The 25,174-nt window shown below is 42.7% G+C and overlaps 1 protein-coding gene across 4 annotated transcripts in view; it reads right to left on the minus strand.

The window, feature by feature from the left end:
- The window catches only part of pdik1l (PDLIM1 interacting kinase 1 like), a 69,650-nt gene extending 46,138 nt beyond the window's left edge, over nt 1-23,512 (minus strand). For 2 of the 4 annotated variants that reach the window (XM_072247199.1, XM_072247197.1), the window contains exons 1-4: nt 23,246-23,512; nt 15,451-15,603; nt 8,667-8,837; nt 1,239-1,290 (exon numbers count right to left, since the gene is read on the minus strand). The gene's annotated coding sequence lies outside the window, so the exon portion shown is untranslated. Of the gene's footprint in view, nt 1-1,238; nt 1,291-8,666; nt 8,838-15,071; nt 15,230-15,450; nt 15,604-23,245 lie in introns of those variants that run through there. The other 2 variants (XM_072247198.1, XM_072247200.1) reach the window with 2 other exon arrangements.
- Between the last annotated feature and the right edge of the window lie 1,662 nt (nt 23,513-25,174).

The raw sequence follows: 25,174 nt of genomic DNA on the forward strand, positions 1-25,174 counted from the left end.
CTGACACTGGCAGTCAAATTCTGAACTTTCAACTCTGAGATATCTCCTCGTGGTTGCAAAGTGACTGTCACAGTGACACAGTAAATGTGCCGTACTCTTTCTGTACAGGTCAATGGCGAGGATGTACTTGGAGTTTCGTGTGCCTTTCTGGTTGGAAAGGATGTGATGAAGCTAGGGAAGTGAGGCTTAACTGAGCTGTAGAAAGGATGCACAAGGATGTCGAGCAACACACACAAAACGGTGGGGTAACACGGCAGGCCAGGCAGCAGCTATGGATGGAAATTAATATTCTGGCTTCTGCCCCCTACTGTTCCAGTCCTGAAGAAGGGTCTCAGCCTGACCCGCTGAGTTTGTATGTGTGCTCTGCATTTCCAGCATCTGCAGAATCTATGTTCGCAAAGGATGTTGCTGGGACCAGAGGGTTTGAGTTGTAAGAAGAGGCTGGATAGGCTAGGACTGTTACTCCTAGAGCTTAGGAAGCCGAGGGGCGAATTATGAGGGGTTTTCACGAGTCTTCTTACCAATGTAGAAGGGTCTAAAATGAGAAAGCACTGTCTTAAGGTGAGAGGTGAAAGACTTAGAGGGCACAAGGGACAGGATTTTCCATATAGACACTGGCAGCTGAAGTGGTGAATCAGGTACAATGAAAATGTTTTACATGGGTAGGGAAGCTTTAGGGGGATATGGTTCAAATTCAGGCAAGTAGGAACTAGCTCAGATAGGCCTCTGTGTCAACAGGGACATGTTGAGCTGAAGTGTCTCTTTCTGTACTGTACGACTCAGTGATGGTGACATCATTGGCTTTTAAGCAATTTGAGAAATCATAAGGTTGACAAAGGTGCTAAACTAATGCAAGTCTTTTTTTAAAACTCAAAACTTCCTGCCAACAAGCTGAATGCTCCTTGTGCACGTCATTGCTGTTGTTCCTTTCCTGCACCTTGTGGCACACCAGGTGGCATTTTTCACCATTTCCTTAGCATTTGTCTGTTTTTTATGAGGCTGAGTTGCTAGCTTGAGGCTCAACCCAGCATGGCTGGAAAGCATGCAAGGGTCTGGCCGGATTCGAACCCAGGACCACAGTCCACTGCTGATGACACCACACCACCGGCCAAATTGTACATGTCACGGAGGCAGTTTATATAGCACAGAAAAAGTCTGTTTTGTCAATCAAGCTCCCATTCCATTAATTCGCAAGAACTACATTCATTCTCACCACCTATGAAGTAAATTTTACTTACGATAAACATCACTTTCAACTGTCCATCAGAGCGTCGCACTCTCTCAGAAAGTCTGGTGGGCAGAAAACGATGAAGAAGGGGAGATAAAAGGGAACAGCACCAGGTTAATGACTCTGTGTGTATATCATCTCACAAGTTACCACCAATAAGTCATAAGCCCAACCAACCTGACTCTTAAGTTAATGGGGTATCTTTGGTATATAAATTAAATCTGCAGTACTGTAGTGAATGTGCTTTTGACTTATTACATTCGGTTCTATTGACCATAAAGGAAGTGATTGGGAATAATCCCTAGTCTCTAGCCTCTTTCCATGACAATCAAGAGACACACAAATTCGATCTCAATCCTATTTATGAGCCAATGTGGGCAAAAATCCAGACCACAACACACAAAGTTCAATACACAACCCATCAGCAATGAGATTTCCTCCTATGTTACAACTGAGTTTCCGAAATGACAACCAGTCAGCTGATTGATAAGTACATAAAGGCCAAGCATTCGGAGGACACACCACAACTAACAGCACACTGATGATGTCTCCTCGTATGGTGATGTAACGTTTGAAAGTAAGTTGCTAAGATTGAAGAAGAACTCAAAAGGAAGTGAATTCTGGGAGCAGTGTACAATGTGGATAAACCTCTGCCTTTTGGAATGAGGGTGACAAATATCCACGGAATCCCAAAGTCTCTGTGTCATTGCCACCAGCGAGGAATTCAGTAAAATCTCTCATTTTCCTTTGCTTGTTTAATATGAAAATAAAGTTGGGATTAGAGAATTTCTTTTTGCTTTACAGCTGTGTGGCATTGAACGAGGTAATGGAGATCTGGAGAAGACAGGCAGGCATACAAGGCAATCGATAGCAAAGCACACAGGAGAGGTCCCACATAAGACCATAAGGAAAAGTAGCTGTATTAGGCCATCTTGGCTGAACCACCCCCTCTCAGCCTCAATCTCTTGCCTTCTCTCCGTAACCCTTCAAGACCTGAGTATTCAAGAATCTAGTAACCTCTACCCTAAATATACCCAACGACTTGGCCTCCACAGCCGTATGTGGCAACGAATTCCACAGATTCACCATCCTCTGGCTAAAGAAATTCCTCCTCATCTCCATTCTAAATGGGTGTTCATTAACCCTGTGGATTATATCATGTGGGAGAGATCACGTGATGTAATCCATAGGATTACATCCAGAGGCGAGAAGCTCCAATCCTTGACAAGGTGGAGCAGAAAAATAATAGAATTCAAATGGCCTCAATAATATCAGCCAAATCTGCTGCAAGAACCATAAATTTTTGTGGTGGAAAACATACACTACTCTAACTTTCCATGATCAATTACCAAACATGTACTTCCTGTTTCCTTTTAGAATGGAAGGCTTACAGTAGATCAGCTAAAGAAGTCACACTCTGCTGGTCAATCACAAGCAGACCGAGGGCCAGGGAAATCCGTGAGGTTTCCCAAATGTCAGTGTGACAATTAGTGGTCTATATAGTTCTGGACTCTATGTCCTCAAAGGCACTGAAAGAGGTACAGGGGATTTCCTTGTGTAAAGTCACAAAGAGGAGGTGGGAACAGTTGAAGTTCTGAACAAACTTCTGTTTCTTTGCTCTTGCGAACAGAGGGAGAGCAATCTTTCAAGGTTTCAGAAGGCTTTGCTGAAGAAGATGTACAGAGTTTCCACTTATAGGAGGACCCACAAATGCAAAACTGAATCAAATAGCGAACTTGGAAGAACTTCCTAACCTAGAGAGAGATGGAGCATTTGGAAGTTGCTAGATCTGGTCGGCAGGATTAATGTATTTAAAGTGTCACCAAGCCAACATTTAATTGCCCATGCCTAGTTGCCATTGAGAGGGTGGTGGTAGGTCTTTGTTTGAAACACTACAGTTCTTGAGGTGTGGGTATATGTTCAGGAGAGAATTCCAAGATTTTGACCCAGCGACGGAGAATGAACAGCGATATATTTCCAAGTCAAGATGGTACAATTGGAGGGCAATTTCTGAGTGAAGGTGTTCTCATGCTTTTGATGTCCTGGTTCTTCTAGCTGGTGGAAGCCGTAGTTTTGGAAGGTGCTGACTAAGAACTTCTGAGAACTGTAGTGCATCTGTAGGTGGTACCAAATTGCTGATACCCTCATTGTGGTTGAGTGAGTGAATGGTTGTGGATGGTGTGTCTATCAACTAGACTGGTACATCCTCTATAAGTGAATGGTTGTGGATGGTGTGTCTATCAACTAGACTGATGCACACCCTATGGTGTCAAGCATCCTGTGTATTGTTGAAGTTACCCTTATCCAGGCAAGTGGAAAGTATTCCATCATACTCTGGACTTGTATATGGTGGACCGGCTTTGAAGAGTTAGCAGATGAGTAACTCGCTACAGGATTATTCATTCCGGACCAGCTCTTGTAGCCACATTTTGTGAGGGTGACAGGGTAGTGTAGTGGTTAGTGCAGCACTTTACAGCACCAGCTATCACTGATAGGAGTTCAATTCCCACCATTGCCTCTAAGGAGAAATTTCTATAACTGTGTGGGTTTCCTCCGGGTGCTCTGGTTTCCTCCCACATTCCAAAGACATACGGTCAGGATTAGTGAGTTGTGGACATGCTGTGTTGGCATCAGAAGCGTGGTGTCACTCGCAGGCTGCCCATCACAATCCTCGCTGATTTGACTTGATGCAAACGCTGCATTTCACTGTATGTTTCAATATACACGTGACAAGTAAAACTAATATTTAATCTCTTTATCCTTGTATGGCTACTGGTTTCCAGTCAAATGTAACCTCCTCCGGGATATTGATAATGGGAGATTAGGTAATGGGAATTCTTTTGAATGTTGGGGTGTGGTGGCTGCAATTTTTCATGATGGATATCATCATTGTATGACTCCCTTGTCATACATTTTAGGTCTGGATTGATTGACTGATTTATTTATTTAGAAATACAGCACAGAGGAGGCCCTTCCAGCCCTTTGAGCCACATCACTCAGCAAGCCCTGACAACCGATTAAACTGCCCGGTACGTCTTTGCACTGTGGAAGGAATCCTGAGGACCCAAGCACTCCACAGGAGCTCCTTACAGAGGACACTGGGATTGAACCCTGAGCTCCCACACCCCGAGCTGCAGTCATGTCGGGCTAACTGCTACACTACTGTGGTATATTATCCAGGGCTTGTTGCATTCGGATGCGCTCTGCATCACAGATCGTGCAGACATAAGCGAACGTCTCTTCCTCTGACCTCACAATTAGATGAGGATATTGACATAGAACAACGCAGGAGGCTTTTAAGGTCACTATAGGGTCATAGAAAAGTATAGCACAGGAACAGGCCCTTTGGCCCATCTAGTCCATGCCAAACCACTTAAACTGCCTAGTCCCATCGACCTGCACCCAGACCACAGCCATCCATACCTCACCCATCCACATACCTATCCAAACTTCTCTTAAACATTCCAATCAAAATCACATGCACCACTTGTGCAGGCAGCTCGTTCCACACTCTCAACACCCTCTGAGCGAAGAAGTTTCCTGTCATGTTTCCCTTTAACTTTATGCCTTTCACCCTTAACCCATGACCTCTAGTTATAGTCCCATCAAACCTCAGTGGTCAAAGCCTATTTGCATTTACTTTATCTATACCCCACATAACTTTGTATACCTTTATCAAATCTCCCCTCAATCTTCTACATTCCAAAGAATAAAATCCTAACCTATTCAATCTTTCCTTATAACTCAGGTCCAGCCAGTCCCAGCAACATCCCTGTGCTCTTTCAACCCTACTTACATTTTTCCTGTAGGTAGGTGACTAAAACAGCACACAATACTCCAAATCAGGCCTCACCATTGTCTAATACAACTTCAACATAACATTCCATCTCCTGCACTCAATACTTTGATTTATGAAGGCCAATGTGGCAAAAGATTTCTTTGTAACCCTATCTACCTGTGATGGTGTGTTCAAAGAACTATGCACCTGTATTTCCAGATTCTTTTGTTCTACTGCACTCCTCAGTGTCCTACCTGAGATGCAGTGCAGGACTAATACTCTGGCTGGGAAAGTCCCAACCAAGTAGAGACATGTGTCTTGGTGGATCCCATTGACCTAATGGCAGTGCTTTTAAAAAGGAGTTTTTTCCTGTAACCTGGCCAACACTTATTCCTCCACCAACAATATCAAAGCAAATTTTCCAGTGGCTGTTACACTGCTGCTTGTGGTATCCTGTGGTGCACAAATGTATTCGTACATTACCTCAATGATTATACTTCTAAATCCTGCATTGCTTGCAAAATGTGACATTAATACACACATTTGCATCCCCAAAAAGAGATAGTAAACTATGAATTTCCCGGTTGAACAGATTGCAATCGTTAGATTCTGGCGTTTATTCCAAGGTTCTTTCAGAAGTCAGGAAAGAGGTACAAAACCTGTTGCTCCACAATAGTTTTATTAAGAGTTGATAGAACAAAGGAAAATTGCAAGGCAGTGATTGAGGTCGACTAAGCAAAGAGGGAGACAAAAGAATGAAGAACTAAGAAGATGAAACTGCTTTGGACTTAGCTATTTTATACCTATAAATAAGGAATATTCCATTCAAACTTATAGATAAGAGTAAACCAATGAGAAAACCAGAACACAGAAGCTTTCCACAATTACACTTTAGAACATAGAACATAGAATAGTACAGCACATTACAGGCCCTTCGGCCCACACTGTTGTGCCGACCCTCAAACCCTGCCTTCCATATAACCGCCCCCCCCGCTTTAAATTCCTCCATATACCTGACTAATAGTCTCTTAAATTTCACTAGCGTATCTGCCTCCACCACTGACTCAGGCAGTGCATTCCATGCACCAACCACTCTCTGAGTAAAAAAACCTTTTTCTAATATCCCCCTTGAACTTCCCACTCCTTACCTTAAAGCCAGGTCCTCTTGTATTGAGCAGTAGTGCCCTGGGGAAGAGGCGCTGGCTATCCACTCTATCTATTCCTCTTATTATCTTGTACACCTCTATCATGTCTCCTCTCATCCTCCTTCTCTCCAAAGAGTAAAGCCCTCGCTCCCTTAATCTCTGATCATAATCCATACTCTCTAAACCAGGAAACATCCTGGTAAATCTCCTCTGTACCCTTTCCAATGCTTCCACATCCTTCCTATAGTGAGGCGACCAGAACTGGACACAGTACTCCAAGTGTGGCCTAACCAGAGTATTATAGAGCTGCATCATTACATCGCAACTCTTAAACTCCATCCTTCGACTTATGAAAGCTAACACCCCATAAGTTTTCTTAACTACCCTATCCACCTGTGAGGCAACTTTCAGGGATCTGTGGACATGTACCCCCAGATCCCTCTGCTCCTCCACACTACCAAGTATCCTGCCATTTACTTTGTACTCTATCTTGGAGTTTGTCCTTCCAAAGTGTACCACCTCACACTTCTCCGGGTTGAACTCCATCTGCCACTTCTCAGCCCACTTCTGCATCCTATCAATGTCTCTCTGCAATCTTCGACAATTCTCTACACTATCTACAACACCACCAACCTTTGGGTCGTCTGCAAACTTGCCAACCCACCATTCTACCCCCACATCCAGGTCGTTAATAAAAAAGTAGAGGTCCCAGAACAGATCTTTGTGGGACACCACTAGTCACAATCCTCCATTCTGAATGTACTCCCTCCACCACCACCCTCTGCCTTCTGCAGGCAAGCCAATTCTGAATTCACCTGGCCAAATTTCCCTGGATCCCATGCCTTCTGAATTTCTGAATAAGCCTACTGTGTGGAACCTTGTCAAATGTCTTACTAAAATCCATGTAGATCACATCCACTGCACCACCCTCATCCATATGCCTGGTCACCTCCTCAAAGAACTCTATCAGGCTTGTTAGACATGATCTGCCCTTCACAAAACCATGCTGACTGTCCCTGATCAGACCATGGTTCTCTAAATGCCCAGAGATCCTATCTCTAAGAATGTTTTCCAACAACTTTCCCACCATAGATGTAAGGCTCACTGGTCTATAATTACCCGGGCTATCCCTACTACCTTTTTTGAACAAGGGGACAACATTTGCCTCCCTCCAATCTTCCGGTACCATTCCCGTGGACAACGAGGACATAAGTATCCTAGCCAGAGGCTCAGAAATCTCTTCCCTCGCCTCGTGGAGCAGCCTGGGGAATATTCTGCCAGGCCCCGGGGACTTATCCATCCTAATGTATTTTAACAACTCCAACACCTCCTCTCCCTTAATATCAACATGCTCCAGAACATCAACTTCATTCATATTGTCCTCAAGTTCCCTCTCATTGGTGAATACTGAAGAGAAGTATTCATTGAGGACCTCGTTCACTTTCTATAACCACTAGAGGCATATTAAACTTGCAGTTATTTGTATATATACAAGAACTACTTAAAATAGAAGCAGATATTTAATAGTTAAACAGCAAAGAAAATAACAATTAAACAGTCCAATCTAAGTATTGAACAGTGGGATCCAACACCATACTCAATTAATATGGTGTCCAGAGCAATATTTACCTTATTCAAAGGTTTCAAAGGTACATGCAATGTCAGAGAAATGTATACAATATACATCCTGAAATTCGTTTTCTTTGCAACCATCCATGAAAACAAAGGAGTACCCCAAAGGATGAATGACAGTTAAATGTTAGAATCTCAAAGCCCTCCCCCAGCTCCCCCCCCACACATAAGCAGCAGCAAAGCAATGATGCCCCCTCCCCCACCAGCAAAAAAAGCATCAGCACCCCCCTCCAAGCACTCAAGCAGGTAGCAAGCATCAATAAAGACTCAGACTGAAATAAATCAATAAAGACAGCACCCTGAAAAGGAAAACACCATCTAGTCATTGTAACAGTGTCGTTTTCAGTAGTTTGCTATTCACAAATCGACCACATTATTTTCTATGTCATACTGTAGTAGCGACAATTTTTAGAAAATTACTTAATTGTCTATGACCTGCTTTGGGATGATCTATGCAATTAATAAGATTACGTTCTACAGTACCATCGACCCCGGTTCAATTCCACTGTTGTGCGTAAGGAGTTTGTGCGTTTTTCCTATGACTGCATGGCTTTCCTCTGGGTGCTCTGGTTTCCTCCCACGTTCCAAAGACAAATGGGTTAGTGTTAGTGAGTTATTGGCATAATATGTTAGTGCCAAGAGCATGTGACAATTGTGGGCTGCCCCCAGCACATTCCCGGACTGTGCTGGTCATTGACGCAAATGACACATTTCACTCTGCGTTTTGATGTTTCAATATACATTTGACAAATTAAACTAATCTTTAAAAGGTAACATTAAGATGTGACACCACAATTCTTAGTGTTGAAGTTAAGGTGCACACTCATGCAGACACAGAGAGAAAAAGACCAAGTCCTAGTTCCAAAAGACTCCAAGTTTATACCTTCTGCAGAAAGCACAGATGACCAAGACCAGGATGAGAAGCAGTGGGAAAATAACCGACACAGCCAGCAACAACTGAGGAAGCTGCAGAGGACCAGCTGCAGACATCATACCATGTGGATCTGGAGCCATCACGATGCCTGGCACCGGCGCTGCCCAATTGCACAGAAACCTGGGAAAACAAACACATCGTTACGTATTGTGGAAGTTGTGGTGAGGTAAGGGTTAATGACTGTAGTGGTGTATAGCCAAACCCGGACAAGGGAGCCCTTTGAAGTGAGACCTCTTGCGTACTGCAGACAGATAGATTAGAATGACTGTGTGTAGTCAACCTAGAAGAACATAGCTTTCCTTTACACTGTAGGGGGTGCCAGAGACAGATGAGATAAGAATAATGGAAGGATGTGATATACACCCAACAAATAAAGGACAATTGCTTTACCAACTTCAAACTATCACTGGTTGTTTCAATTGACTTTCACACCTCTATTGTGAATGCCGATTGATCTTGCAAGTAGGGAATTTTATTATCTGCAATGACTGTATCATCCCAAGTCAGAAACAGCAGTGGTTTCACCATCATGGCCTGCCTCACAACAAAGTGCTGTGGATCAACAAGCAGATTGCTGGAGGAACTCAACAGAGTGAGCAGCATCTGTAGGAGGAAAGGAATTTTCGATGCTTCATCTCAAAACCTTGTAACAGGACAATTCCTTTCATCCACCCAGATGCTGCTTGACCTGCACAGCTCCTTCAGGTGACTGTGTGTAGCATTGGGAGCCTCTTGTGTTTCCAAAATGTTGGACCAGCCACTGACTTGCTATAATGAAAGGAACAAGCTGTTCTATGGAAGTAACTTGCCTTTTGACTCGTCCAATATCTGCAATATGGTATAAGTCAGGAATTTGATAATTTATCCACTCTAACAACATTCAAGGAACTCAACACTATTTAGAAACGTGCAGCACTGTTGATTCTCCTTCGCCATTCAGTGCTTTACTTGCCCCATCACCGAGATGTCCCCACAGCCCATGGACTCACTTTCAAGGACTCTTCATCTCATGTTCTCGATATCCATTGATATTTATTTATTATTAACATTTCTTTTTTTTCTTTTTGTATTTGCACAGTTTGCTGTCTTTTGCACATTGGTTGCCGGGGGGAGTGGTGGTCTTCATTGATCCTGTTGTTCATTCATTCATTCATTATGTGCCGTGTCGTGTGACATGGACCATCATAGCCTTTCCATGATTGTTCTTGGCAAACTTTTCCACAGAAGTGGGTTGCCATTGCCTTCTTCTGGGCACTGTCTTTTCAAGCTGGGTGTCTCCAGCCTTTATCAATACTCTTCAGAGATTGTCTGCCTGGTGTCCGTGGCCACATAACCAGGACTTGTGACTTGTGATATCCACCAGCAGGTCACTCGATGATCTACAAGCTGCCCCCATGGTTTCATGTGACTCCGATCTGAAGGAGCGGGGGCGCTAAGCAGGTGCTACACCTTGCCCAAGGGTGACCTGCAGGCTAGCGGAGGGAAGGAGCAGCTTACACCTCCTTTGGTAGAGACAGGTCTCCACCCTGCCATCTTATTCTGTTGTGTTTCTTCTACTTACAGTCAATGCCCACAAAAAATGAATAAATTGGCTGATGACAAAGCAAACAAATTTTAACTGCATTCTGCCATTATTGCATTTGCTCTGAATTAACTGATAACATTGCAACTTATTGAAAGAGGTAACAGAAATGCAAGTCCTTTCTAAAAGTTTTTCAGATCCCTTCAAACATCCCATATTTAACCTCCTGAGAATAAACAGCAAGTACAGTGAATTCCAGTTAATTGAGACACATCAGGACTGGTACATTTCAGCTCAGTGAAGCAGCTGCCTCAATTGGCTGAAGTTTCATGGAAATAATTTAAAAAATATAAAAAAGGGCAAACTACCATTTAACTGAGTAACAAAATATGTAATTAAATGAAATACAAAACAAATTAGAACATTATTAATGCTACTACAGTACTATAAAACTGTGTATTAGTTCCTAATAGTTATCGACAGGGGAATCATGCTACCGTGTTATTTTGATTGACTATAAATCAACAAAATCAGCTCAGACATTTTCTGTAAATGAGGAAAATCAGCACAGACACCTAGTGCACATACTGAACTGCCTACGTACAAAGCTTTTGATGATTGCATCCTGCAAATCTTCATCTTTATTGTAACATTCAAGATGATTATCAATACCTTAAAATCCTTCATTGTTCCTAAGTTGTTAAAGTAGTGAAATCATTTCAATTTCACTCCTAGCTAATTCTGATATCTCCAAGCCTGAGTGTCTGAAACTGCAGTGAGCTAAACAGTTCTGAATTGACTTACTGCTTATTCCTAACTAGCTACCAGTAAAGAAAATAGCTGCTTATTAAACACAAGCACTTGCAACTGTAAAACCATTAGACTATAAGATATAGGAGCAGAATTAGGCCATTTGGCCCATCGAGTCTGCTCCGCCATTTCACCATGGCTGATCCATTTCCCTCTCAGCCCCAATCTCCTGCCTTCGTCCCGTATCTTTCACGCCCTGACTAATCAAGAATGCATCAACCCCTGCCTTAACTATACCCAATGACTTGGCCCCATAGCTACCTGTGGCAATGAATTCCACAGATTCACCACTCTGTGGCTAAAGAGATACCTCCTCATCTCCATTCAATATTTAAAAACTCTTTGCTCTAAGCACAGGGTAGTGTTTAACAGTGCTCATCTGATGTTACAGTCCTAATAAAGTGCCATAACTGTCCCAAATAAATGAAGGGAACCCTGGCTGTTTTCACAATTACTATTTGTTCTTGAAGTGTTGACCCGAATAAGCAGGTGCCCCGATTAAACCAATGGCCCAAATAATTGGAATCCACTGTATTACAAAATTATTCTACTGATGGGTCCTTACATTAGAGTTTGTAATATTTCCCAGCAATGATAAACAGGTAATAATGAGAAGCAGTATCATTCATGGTGAATTTTGTTGTCATCTATAGTATCTTACACAAAACAAGCGATCTAAACACTAGTGCCACTGAACGAGCAGCAAACATAAGATGATTATTTTGGAAGAAGTGAATAAAATGAATTTTATTAGTTCTGCACTGTTTCTTATTTCCTCCTTCTATTTTCAAGTCTGAAAAAGTTTTCCTGCTAAATCAACAAAGAAATGAGGGAAATGTCCAGTTTCACTCATATTTAAACAACTTCTATATAGCTTCCAGGTCATTGCATCCAGCTGGGCTCCTTTATAAGCTGAACGGATACAACGTTTTTGCACAAATGTCAGCAGGAAACTCATTAAGCAGTTTTTATTTGCCAGGATTCATCTCGATGCTGAAGAGTTTTCCAAAGGCGCTTGAGGGTTTCTACAACTTATTCCCAACTTTTCTCGCCCCATCACTGAACCCACTTTCAAGGATTCTTCATCTTCATTTACTTCTCAGAAGAAGATCTTCTTCTTGGGTCCTTATTTCCCAGTAGAGTGTAGATCATTGATGAACTTCCGTCTCCATCGTCCTGTCGATGGTATGTTTGGAGTTTAATGTCTCTGTAATCTATTATCGATATTTACAGTATTCTTGGTTTATTTGTTATTGTTATTTCTTTCTTTTTGTATTCACACAGTTTGTTGTCTTTTGCACGTTGGTTGTTCGTCCATCCTGCTGGGTGAGGCCTTTCGTTGATTCAATTATGTTTCTTGGATTTACTGTGATGGCTCGCAATAAAATGAATCTCAGGTTTGTATTGGTGACATATATGTACTTTATTAGTAAATTTATTTTGAACGTTCTACCTTGTACATGTTACCAAACCACCACTCAGCCACCTCTTTCTGCATCTAAAATATGATCACGAGGTTTTTAACTCTCAGTACACACAGTGATCCCAGTAAAATCAATAAACCATTGCTTTGTCTGTTTGCATCGAAAATGGTGGAATTGAAATCCCTGTGTTATAGGAAATAAGGTTAGATAAGAGCTAGTTGTGCTGAAACAATTAACTCATCCCCTTTTGTGACATATAATCATTATTTCGTAGTTTTTCATTTCAGTTTATATTCTTTTTATCTCTCATCTAAAATTAGCATTGATTGATTTTATCCCCTCATCCCCCAATCTTAAAGGAGATCAACACAAATTTGTGGAAAGAAATTGCTTCAAACCGTGTACAAACTGTTGGAAAAAAAATGCTATTTGTTTACTTTTTTATAGTTTGCACGATTTGCTCTTTTTTACTCATGTAACCCATAGGTTCGGCCAGCACGTGTTTGTCCAGGGGAAGACAGCCCCTGGCCCAGCCAAGCTGAGAAATCTCGTTTGTGTGGAGGCTGCGTGATGTGTTGCTCGGTTACAAATCCGAGCCGCAAAATATCAGACAGTACACAGTATGCAATTAAACAATTGGACTTCATAAATCTTAATCTGACTATAGGGTTAGTGAAGAAAATAAAAAGGAAAGGGGCCCATTTTAATGAAAGAGTCTAAAGCACATGTTGGGCTCACGGTTCCGTCCATTCGGTCCCCATCGACCTCCTCCTCCGAGCGTAACTGACCATCGGACCCTCGCCCTGAGTCCATTCCTTCCGCCGGTCTACCAACTCTTTCCATTCCCGTCTTCTTTCTTTATCTCTCACTGACAAAAGACTGCAAAATCCCTGCTCCCAGCCCCACAAGAAAGAATAACACACCTCTCACTGGATGGTGCACATTCCAAACCCCTGCTATCTCTAGTCATAACCCAAACATTGCTCTACAGGGAAACCCTTACATTAGCAGTGAAACCTTACAATGCGTTACACACACATCGGGTGTTTGATAGTCTTTGTTGTATGGAGTTATTTTAATGAGTTCTATTGGGTTTCTTTGTTTGGTGGCTGCCTACAAGAAGACAAACCTCGAAGTTGTATATAGTCCATACTCTGACAGTAAATGTACTTTGAAATTAATTATTGCGGTCAAATGGACACAGTCAACGCAATACAGATGAAATCAATCAATTGCAAAATCAGTCAAATGTACGCTGATATATGAACTTGTCTTTGGGCTTTATGGTAGAGAATATAATTTTGATGGCTGGTGGATTCTGGTTTCTCTTCACCTAGTGCTGCTTCCTGGTTAGTACCAGTTATTCCCATTGTGAGAACCTACATTCAGAAGGGTATTACTCACAGGACAATAGGCCCTTGTGTCTGCTTATGCTAATATCATCCATCTCTACCTCACAAGAAACTGTTTTTATTTTCCACCATTTCCTGAAAGATTCAACATCCCACTGTAGGTGAGCAGAAATTCCCTCCACTTAAACCTTCAGAGAGAGCAACCCATTACCTTTGGTCTATGTTATAAGATATGCTCCCTAGGCAACAGCGGTGTTCCCTTGATGTTGTCATAGCCGGGGGAGGTAGTGAGAATAAGCTCCCACTATCAGTTAAATGCTCCCAATGGCATGAGGCTCAAGTAGCCTCTGACAACCGAGTTCCGCTCTTGGCCTTCACGTGTGGCTTAGCTGCTAAGTCTGGTGGAACTGTTTCTACCGACAGGAGAAGGGGAAGATGTTGGTTGCTGGTGCCTTAAAATCAGTCGCTTTGGGCAGATTGGGCTCATCAACCGTGGTTGTCAGTTCACCTTGGAGAAGGAAAACTCTTATCTCAAACCTTCGCTGCTTTGTAGCTACACCTACTTACGGGGAAGGCTCCGGGCATAAACTTTGAGGGAAAAATCCAGAGCTGGAGTCCCTAAGGCAGTCCAATGTTAAGTTAAATGTTGACTGGCAACTGCTGCAAAGCTGCTGCTGCCAAATTGTATTGGTCCCTGCTGTCCCATTGCATTCATCAGCTCCATGGAGTCGGGGGGGGGTGGAGCCTGCTGCATGGGCAACAGCTTTCTCTCCGTATCGCACTGCCCGGGCTTGTGTAGACAGTTAGGATGCAACATCCAAGGTCGACTCTGATCATCAGAGCTCCTTCAAAGGCAAGAGCACCACCTTTCTCTTGACGAATGTCTAATCATGATCCAGATGGCTCATAATCTTGCTGTTGTATTTGGCCCTGATTAGACCTATTGCAAAGATTCCCTGTTCCTATATTGTATCACCATGACTTTGCTGACATCATTTTCTGTTGGAATACTCATCCATGCCTCTGTTACCTTTGGAGATAATTGTTCCAATATATCTTTGGATGCTCTTTCTCATTCTATCCTCTGTAACCTTGGTGTCATGGAAAACCTGCTGCCCTAGTCCAAACTCAAACCTGTTCAGAGTCAGAATCAGAATCAGGTTTAATATGACAGGAATATGTCATGAAATGTGTTGTTTGTGGCATCAGTACATTGCAATACATTATAATAAAAACTGTGACTTACGGAATGAAGTATATATATAAATTAGGTAAGTAGTGAGGCAGTGTTCATAGGTTCAATGTCCATTCAGAAATCTGATGGCAGAGGGGGGAAGAAGCTATTCCTGAAACACCGAGTGTGTGCCTTCGGGCTCCTGTATCTCCTCCTGATGGCAGCGATGAGAGAGGGCAAGACCTGGGTGATGGGGGTCCTTAATGATTGGGGCCACCTTTTTGAGGCATCGCTCCTGAAGTTGTCCTGGATGGTGAGGAGGCTGGAGCCCATGACAGAAGTGGCTGTGTTTACAACTTTCTGCAGCTTATTTCGATCCTGTGATGTGCCTTCACCCAACCCCGCTTTAAAGGACCTGTTGCTTTTTCTGTTGCAAGTTTAAAATTCTCACCTTCTCCGATTCTGGGCTCAGCCTTTCTGGGTTCTGGTGACTCAGGACCTGCTGTTCAGTCAGACTTCCCCTCATGAACCCATGAGGTCTCAGTATATCAATACCGTATTCCTTTACTGCTTTCCCTTCTCCATCCCCACCGACATCTAATCCCTGGAAGAGAAAGAACAAAAGAAGAAAAAGCAGAGTGAAAACAGCTAAATTGCTGGAAAATTCCTCTTCAACCCTCTTAGGTTATTGAAATCAATCCAATAGATTGCATCAACCATGTTTATGTGACGTTAAATTTTTGTTTCAAATTCCAAGTAACTTCATTATCAAAGTACATATAAATCACCATATTCAACAACCCTGAGATTGCTTTTCTTGTGCATTCACAGTAAATACAAGTAACACAATAGGATCAATGATAGACCACACTGAACAGGATGGACTAAGGACCAATGTGCAAAAGACAACAAACTGCAAATACAAAAAGGAAGAGGAAAAGAAATAATAATAAAGATTAAATAAGCAATAAATATTGAGAACATGAGATGAAGAGTCCTTGAAAGTGAGCCATTAGGTTGCGGGGACAGTGATAGGGTGAGAGAAGTTGAGTGAGTTTATTTCCCCTGGTTCAAGAGCCAGATGGAGAGGCTCTTCTTCAACCAAGAACCAGTTTAAATGTCATCTGAAGATGTGCAGATGGTTAGCTTCTTCTGCATGAGTACACAATAGATTGCAGAGGCTCACTGCTGCCTGGGGAGAGAAGGGTTAACATCCCGCCTACTTCTGCTCTTGTGCAACTTAAATGAATGCTGACTATTTTTTTCCCCAGTTGGTCAAGTTTAATTAATCTGACAGTCCATTCCTTTTATTATTTTATAAGCACTGTAATTCTTTCCTGATCATAATCCAAACCAATGAGAGGTCCAAAGATTGTTGTAAACCACATGCAGTGAGATTGTACAAAGGGCAGTGAGACAGGGGCCAATTAACCTTTCTTTTGTTGGTGTTGTGGCTGGAGTATGTATTGAGTATACAATACCCAAAGTCTACTGGAATACTCAGAAAACAATATGAAATGTCAATTGGATCATAAGACATTGGACAGGATTAGGCCATTTGGCCCATCAAGTCTGCTCTGCCATTTCATCATGGCTGATTCATTTCCCTCTTAACCCCAATCTCTTGCCCTCTCCCCATAACCTTTCACACCATGACTAATTAAGAACCTGTCAAACTCTGCCATAAATGCACCCAGCAATCTGGCCTCAATAGCTACCCGTGGCAACAAATTCCACAGATTTATCCTGCTCTGGCTAAAGAAATCCTTCCTCATCTCTGTTCTAAATGGATGTCCCTATATTTTGACGTTGTGCCCTCTGGCCTAGACTCCCCCACCAAAGGAAACATCCTCTTTATATCCACTCTAATCATGTTTTTTAACATTTGATAGTTTTCAATTAGATTCTCCCCTCATTCTTCTTAAATCCGGTGAGTACAGCCCCAGAGGCTTCAATCACTGCTTATATAATCCCTTCATCGCAGAATTATCCATGTGGACCTCTCTGAACCCTCTGCAATGTAGAACATAGAACATAGAATAGTACAGCACATTACAGGCCCTTCAGCCCACAATGTTGAGCCAACCCTCAAACCCTGCCTCCCATATAATCCTCCACCTTAAATTCTTCCATATACCTGTCTAGTAGTCTCTTAAATTTCACTAATGTGTCTGCCTCCACCACTGACTCAGACAGTGCATTCCACGCACGAACCACTCTCTGAGTAAAAAACCTTCCTCTAATATCCCCCTTGAACTTCCCACCCTTTATCTTAAAGCCATGTCCTGTTGTATTGAGCAGTGGTGCCCTGGGAAAGAGGCGCTGGCTATACACTCTATCTATTTCTCTTAATATCTTGTACATCTCTATCATGTCTCCTCTCATCCTCCTTCTCTCCAAAGAGTAAAGCCTTAGCTCCCTTAATCTCTGATCATAATGCATACTCTCTAAACCAGGCAGCATCCTTCCTACAGTGAGGCGACCAGAACTGGATACAGTACTCCAAGTGTGGCCTAACCAGAGTTTTATAGAGCTGCATCATTACATCGCGACTCTTAAACTCTATCCTTCAACGTTTGAAAGCTAACACCCCATAAGCTTTCTTAACTACCCTATCTACCTGTGAGGCAACTTTCAGTGATCTGTGGACATGTACCCCCAGATCCCTCTGCTCCTCCACACTACTAAGTATCCTGCCATCTTGTACTCTGCCTTGGAGTTTGTCCTTCCAAAGTGTACCACCTCACACTTCTCCGGGTTGAACTCCATCTGCCACTTCGCAGCCCACTTCTGCATCCTATCAATGTCTTTCTGCAATCTTCCACAATCTTCTACACTATCTACAACACCACCAACTTTTGTGGCATCTGCAAACTTGCCAACCCACCCTTCTACCCCCACATCCAGGTCGTTAATAAAAATCACGAGGAGTAAAGGTCCCAGAACAGATCCTTGTGGGACACCACTAGTCACAACCCTCCAATCCAAATGTACTCCCTCCACCACGACCCTCTGCCTTCTGCAGGCAAGCCAATTCTGAATCCACCTGGCCAAACTTCCCTGGATCCCATGCCTTCTGAATTTCTGAATAAGCCTGCCATGTGGAACCTTGTCAAATGCCTTACTAAAATCCATATAGATCACATCCACTGCACTACCCTCATCTATATGCCTGGTCACCTCCTCAAAGAACTCTATCAGGCTTGTTAGACACGATCTGCCCTTCACAAAACCATGCTGACTGTCCCTGATCAGACCATGGTTCTCTAAATGCCCAGAGATCCTATCTCTAAGAATCTTTTCCAACAGCTTTCCCACCACAGACATAAGGCTCACTGGTTTATAATTACCCGGACTATCCCTACTACCTTTTTTGAACAAGGGGACAACATTCGCCTCCCTCCAATCCTCCGGTACCATTCCCGTGGACAACGAGGACATAAAGGTCCTAGCCAGAGGCTCAGCAATCTCTTCCCTCGCCTCGTGGAGCAGCCTGGGGAATATTCCGTCAGGCCCCGGGGACTTATCCGTCCCAATGTATTTTAACAACTCCAACACCTCCTCTCCCTTAATATCTACATGCTCCAGAACATCAACCTCACTCATATTGTCCTCACCGTGATCAAGTTCCCTCTCATTGGTGAATACCAAAGAAAAGTATTCATTGAGGACCTCGCTCACTTCCATAGCCTCCAGGCACATTTTCCCACCTTTATTTCTAATTGGTCCTACCTTCACTGTCAGCACATCCTTTCTTAGAAACAGGCCCAAAACTGTTCAAAGTAATCCAAGTTAGGCCTCACCAGTGCCTTATACAGCCCCAGAATTTCAGCCTTGCTTTTATATTCTAGTCCTATCAAAATGAATGCTAACATTGCATTTGCCTTCCTCATCACCAGTTCAGCTTGCAAATTAACCTTTAGGGAATCCTACACAAGGACTCCCAAATCCCTTTGTACCTTGGATTTTTGAATGTTTTCCTTATTTAAAGCTGCTAGATGAAATGGTATGCCAGGACCAGTAAAATAGTGTTAGTTCATGTACATTTATTTTTCAATGAAATTACTTTCCACTTGTCATTGAAGGCACAGTTACTCATTATAATGTAGAAAGGGTTAAACCAAACATACAGACTCTGTAACTCATGAAGAGTTAATAAAATTCAAAATGTGTAATTTGAGGTTTAAAGGGCAGCATTCCAGCCTTGTTAAACATTAGTTTAAATCACTGGGGCATAAATCGAGTTACATCAATGCTCAAAGGATTCAAATCCTTTCTGAAGCTATTGACATTCACTGGGATACAACCTTGTGAGAGCTGATTCACCTTTCAGGATCTCACTCAATGGGCTCTGTGTTGACCTAGCCACTGTCCATCGCAAAATCAAAGCCATGGGAAGAATAAAAGCTCTTTCATCTCTTTGAAGGAGGTACAGGAGCCTCAAGTCCCACACCACCAGGTTCAGGAACTATTATTACCCCTCAACCATCAGGCTCCTGAACCAGAGGGAATAATTTCACTCACCCCAGCAATGAACTAATTCCACAAGCTATGGTCTCACTTTTAAGGATTCTACAACTTACATTTATTGTTTCTTTTTTTCTTTTTTTATTTGCACAGTTTGTCATCTTTTGCACGTTGGTTGTTTGTCCATACTTTGGGTGTGGACTTTCATTGATTCTATTGTGTTTCTTGGATTTACTGTGATTGCCAACAGAAAATGAATCTCAGCCCTGTATATTGTGACATACATGTATTTCAATAATAAGTTTACTTTGAACTTTGAGCCAATCCTATCATTCCATCAGGTAATAACTGATTTATACCACAGTACCCACTGACTTCCTTTTGGTGCTTCTCATTCAATAGCCCTACCCCACGACAAACATCTGTTCTTCAATTCATAAAAACAAATCGCAATGCCATTTCCCCAGATCGTTCACAAGTGATGACACTTGAAAAATGTTTCATTGCGTAGAAAGTGCTTTCAAATATCTTGAGGGTTCTTAAGGATGATAAATAAATCCACTTCGTTCTTTCTTTTATTGCTATTGTGATAAATCATCAGTTTAACCTCTTTTACCTGCTTGTAACGGATACAGCTGGATCAGACTCAAGTTCCTTTCTCCTTAACTTCTCCCATTTGAATTTTGTGTGCTCGCATATTTTGTTCTTATGCTTCAACAGCAGATAAATTATATGTCATGATTGATGGGAAATGATGGAATCGGGAAATTAAACTCTTTGGGGTGGAAATTCAGCTTCAGATGGATCTGGTCTCCATGTGTAGCGTAGAAGTTAACACAACACTTTGAACTACCAGCGACCAGCGTTCAATTCCCACTGCTGCCTGTAAGGAGTTTGTACGTTCTCCCTGTGACCGCATGGGTTTCCTCCCACAGTCCAAAGACGTCCGGGTTGGTAGATTAATTGGTCATTGCAAATTGTCCTGTGATTAGGCGCGGGTTAAACTGGGGGATTGCTGGATAGCACAGCTTGGAGGGCCAGAAGGGTTTTTTTCCCACACTGTATCTCAATGAATGAACAATAAATAAATCCTTTGGATATCTGCTTCTATTCTTCACCGTTTTCACTGCCACATATAATTCCTACGTTAATAGAAATAAAATAGTTCCTGTAATTACTCAGAATCAGGTTTAACATCACCAGCATATGTCATGAAATTTGTTGTTTTACAACAGCAGTACAATGCAATACATAACATTAAAAAACTGTAAATAAGTGCAAAAAAGGGAAAGATGTAGTGAGGAGGTGTTCATGGGTTCAATATCTATTTACAAATTGGATGACAGAGAGGAAGAAGCTGTTCCTGAATCACTGAGTGTGTGCCTTCAGGCTCCTGTACCTCCTTCCTGATGGTAGCAATGAGAAGAGGGCAGGTCCTGGGTGATGGGGTCCTTAATGATGGATGCTGCCTTTCTGAGGCCCAGCTCCTTGAAGATGTCCTGGATGCTGGGGAGGCTAGTGCCCATGATGGAGATGACTCCAATACAAAGGAAGTACGAAGAAAAATATATCTGTTCTATGGTGACTTTCACTCAACAATTTTATCATAGATCCTTACAGCAGGAGATTGACCTTCTGACACTGCGAAATGTCCTAACTGTACAGCACTGCCTCTGTACCGAATGTCTATCATTGCTGCTTGCCTTCAGTACCAATCTTCTGTCAAAGCAATCTTCCCTCAGTTTTGAACCAACAATTCATCACTGTCTTAATACCAAACTCCTATAACACCCTTCATTTCTGATCCAGCGTTAGTAACGCAGAGTGAGCCAACTTGACCGGCGAATATTTCGCAATCTTTGAGCAGGAACCAAGTTTTAAATCAGAGAGTTTTCTGAGGTTGAGTGTTTTGTAGATCAACTCTCGCACATTGTCCACCCAATATTAAAGAATCAGCACAGCCTGTGACAACCGCGGACACCGCTGCGGAGTCTGGGCACTCTCGCAGACGGGCAGCTGAAAGAAGACGCCAATCACGCACATGAGAATGCATACTTTCCAGCTATTCCGGGTTTCTTTGTAATTGTATTTAACTCCCTTCCTTGTGTTTCATTCCTGTTAAGTGTGAATTGAAGGATAGTGACAATGTCCTTCTTACCTTGGTCCACATTCCGGAAAGGAAGATTAGTGATTTAGGTAGATGTTGTTAAAAGCAGTGGATTAATCTAGTTCTGCGTTACTGCTCTTGAGCCGCAGTGACAGTTTTAGTTTTTAGTTAATCTGAGAGTTTTTAATTAGTGGCCCGCTTGGCCTGGCGTTTATTATTTCCCTCTGTTCTGTACAATTTTTATCAAAACTCAGAGGACCGTTCATTCTGTTTCTGTGTCTGTGTCTTGGGCCATCCCTGAACTCCTGTCCAGGTCAGAAGGCTGTGGTTTCGAGCACTAGGTCCTGAGCTAGCATTCCGCCGCAGTGCAGACAGTGGGTGGCACTGGCACTGTCTGAGGTGCTAGACGCAGTGCAGACAGTGGGTGGCACTGGCACTGTCTGAGGTGCTAGACGCAGTGCAGACAGTGGGTGGCACTGGCACTGTCTGAGGTGCTAGACGCAGTGCAGACAGTGGGTGGCACTGGCACTGTATCAGGTGCTAGACGTCCTTTGGACTACGCGCAAAACTTAAGAGTCCCCTCGGACAAACTGGAAGATTGTGAGGCAATTTTTTAAAGTGAGTGATTCAACTTCCAATCAACTAAACCCATTTCCGGTCATTATCTCCTTGCTGTTTCTCAAATTTCAAATTAAATTTATTTTCAAAGTACATATATGTCACTACATACAAACCTGAGATTCATTGCCTTGCAGGCATTCACAGTAAACACAAAGAAACAAGAGAATCAATGGAAAACTGCACAAATAACCAATGTGCAAATACAAACAGAAAACAATCCAAATTAACAATAATAAATAAATAAATAACCAATACTGAGAACATGAGATGAAGAGTCCTTGTTGGGGTGAGTGAAGTTGTTCAAGAGCCTGATGGTTTAGGTAATAACCATTTTGCCCAGACTGTCCTTCACAGATTTCGACCATTCAGTCAAATATTTCAATAGACAATAGACAATACGTGCAGGAGTAGGCCATTCGGCCCTTCGAGCCAGCACCGCCATTCACTGTGATCATGGCTGATCATCCACAATCAGTATCCAGTTCCTGCCTTATCCCCATAACCTTTGATTCCGCTATCTTTAAGAGTTCTATCCATCTCTCTCTTGAAAGCATCCAGAGACTTGGCCTCCACAGCCTTCTGGGGCAGAACATTCCATACATCCACCACTCTCTGGGTGAAAAAGTTTTTCTTCAACTCCGTTCTAAATGGCCTACCCCTTATTCTTAAACTGTGGCCTCTGGTTCTGGACTCACGCATCAGCGGGAACATGCTTCCTGCCTCCGGCGTGTCCAATCCTTTAATAATCGTATGTTTCAATAAGATCCCCTCTCAGCCTTCTAAATTCCAGAGTATACAAGCCTAGTCCCTCCAATCTTTCAACATATGACAGTCCCGCCATCCCGGGAATTAACCTCGTGAACCTACGCTGCACTCCCTCAATAGCAAGAATGTCCTTCCTCAAATTTGGAGACCAAAACTGCACACAGTACTCCAGGTGTGGTCTGTAACAAAACTGTGTGAATGCAAGCCTTTCTCCCCTTCTTTCATTCATTGATTGCAATTAATATTTTATTCCAAACACAGTCAAAATTTAATTTATTAAACTCACCTTGACCTTTGTGAGCAACGTTTAACTTCACTCTACATAGTATGCACCTGTCCACCTTGCCTTTCGCTGCTTCAATCCACAACCAAGCACTGCCCCAAAGCCGGAATCAGCAGGATATATATCAGGGGTGGGGGAGGAGTATTGGTTTTGGCACCAGTTCATATACCTTCGATTAAAAAAATTCAAATCAAGCAGAAGTTCACAAGGCAAGAATGATGTTTCACTTCTCATATCTTTTCAAACCTGAGGTACCAGTAATACATCCTCTCTATAGGAGTCAATAAGGAACAAGGAAAAGGAACTTTTTTTTATTGCTATTTATAGTTACTGACTACAGAGAGGGAACACCTTGGGTGTCAGGGTACATTAATCTGTAAACTCAAACAACAGGAATTCTGCAGATGCTGGAAATTCAAGCAACACACATGTAAACTGTTGTGTTTCACAGAAGTACGTAAGGGTGGAGCACTTAGCGACACAGCTTCACCGAACACTGGCTTCAAGTGTTCGAAAATAACCCTAATATCCAACATCCACTGCTACTAGACTGAGAGTTTATTGAGAATTGCGACTAGACACTAACTCTAATTCCGTTTAAAATGATCTAAAAGTGAATGCTTTCTGCCAAGATTATATGAGAATGATCAGTCTGGCATCTTTTAATTTTTTTATTTCCTTATATAACAAATCACCACGGTAGCTTACCAGTTCGCGTGAGGCTATTTCAGCCGGGGGCGTTTTGGAGTTTGGAGTTCAGTTCTCGTGCCTCGCACTCTGTACTAAAACTAAGGCGCCTCTGTACATCCTCCGCGTGGAATTCGTGGGTCTCCTCCGATTTCCTCCCATAGTCCAAAGACTTACCGTGCAGGTTAATATGTCATTGTAAATTATCCCGCGATGAGGTTAAGATTAAGATCGGGCTTTTCGGGTGTGGCTGGGTTGGTGTGGCTCGAATAGCTGAAAAGGCCAACTCCACGCTGTATCGCTAAAGAAATAAAGAGCTATAGGCTGCTTGATTCCTAAGGACAGGTGGAAATGCAAACTTTTTTTTATTATTTGGAGTTACAGCGCGGTGATAGGTCCTTACTGCCTAACAAGCCCAATTACACACGTGACCTATAAACCTACTGAACCCACATTAGACTGTTGCTTCCTGATTACAGCTCTGCCTTCAATATTATAACTCCAAGCAAACTCATCTCCAAATTTCCAGGCCTCCCTTTGCAACTGGATCCTTGACAGGATAATCAGTAAGAGAAGGTAGGCAGCAACACCTCCGCCATGACTATTCACAACACTCATCCCCCGAATCTACTCCCCATTACCTCACGACTCTGTGGCCGATTCCGGCTCTACCTCTGCAATTTCCCAGATGATACGAGCTCAAGTGGGCCAAGTATCAAATACTGCCGAGTCAGAGTACAAGAAGGAGACAGTGAGCCTCAGCGTCAGCAAAACTAAAGAGCTGGCCATGGACTTCAGAGAAGCGTCGCTGCACATGCTCCTGTCTACATCAACTCTGTTGAGGTCGAGAGAGTTGAGAGCTTCAAACTTCTAGAACTGAACATCACGAATAGCTTATCCTCGTTCAACCACTTTGACCCCATGACCAAGAAAACTTTCCAGCGGCTCATGAAGCCGAGAAAATTTGTCATCCCTGTCCATTTTCATCGATGCACCATAGGAAGCATCCTAACTACATGCACCTCAGTTTGGTATGGTAACTGCCCATGACTGCAAGAAACAGGAGAGAGTTATGGATATAGTTCAGTGTATCATGGGAACCAGTTTCTCCCCTATGGACTCTGTCTATAAAGCAGCCAAGATAATCAAAGGACATACCAGCCCCAGACATTCCACCCACTTCCTCTCCCATTGGGCAGAAAACACGAAAGCTTGAAAGCACATACCACTAGGCTCAAGGACAGC

Source organism: Mobula birostris, chromosome 30 (genome assembly GCF_030028105.1).
Source record: "Mobula birostris isolate sMobBir1 chromosome 30, sMobBir1.hap1, whole genome shotgun sequence".
Lineage (NCBI taxonomy): Eukaryota > Metazoa > Chordata > Chondrichthyes > Myliobatiformes > Myliobatidae > Mobula > Mobula birostris.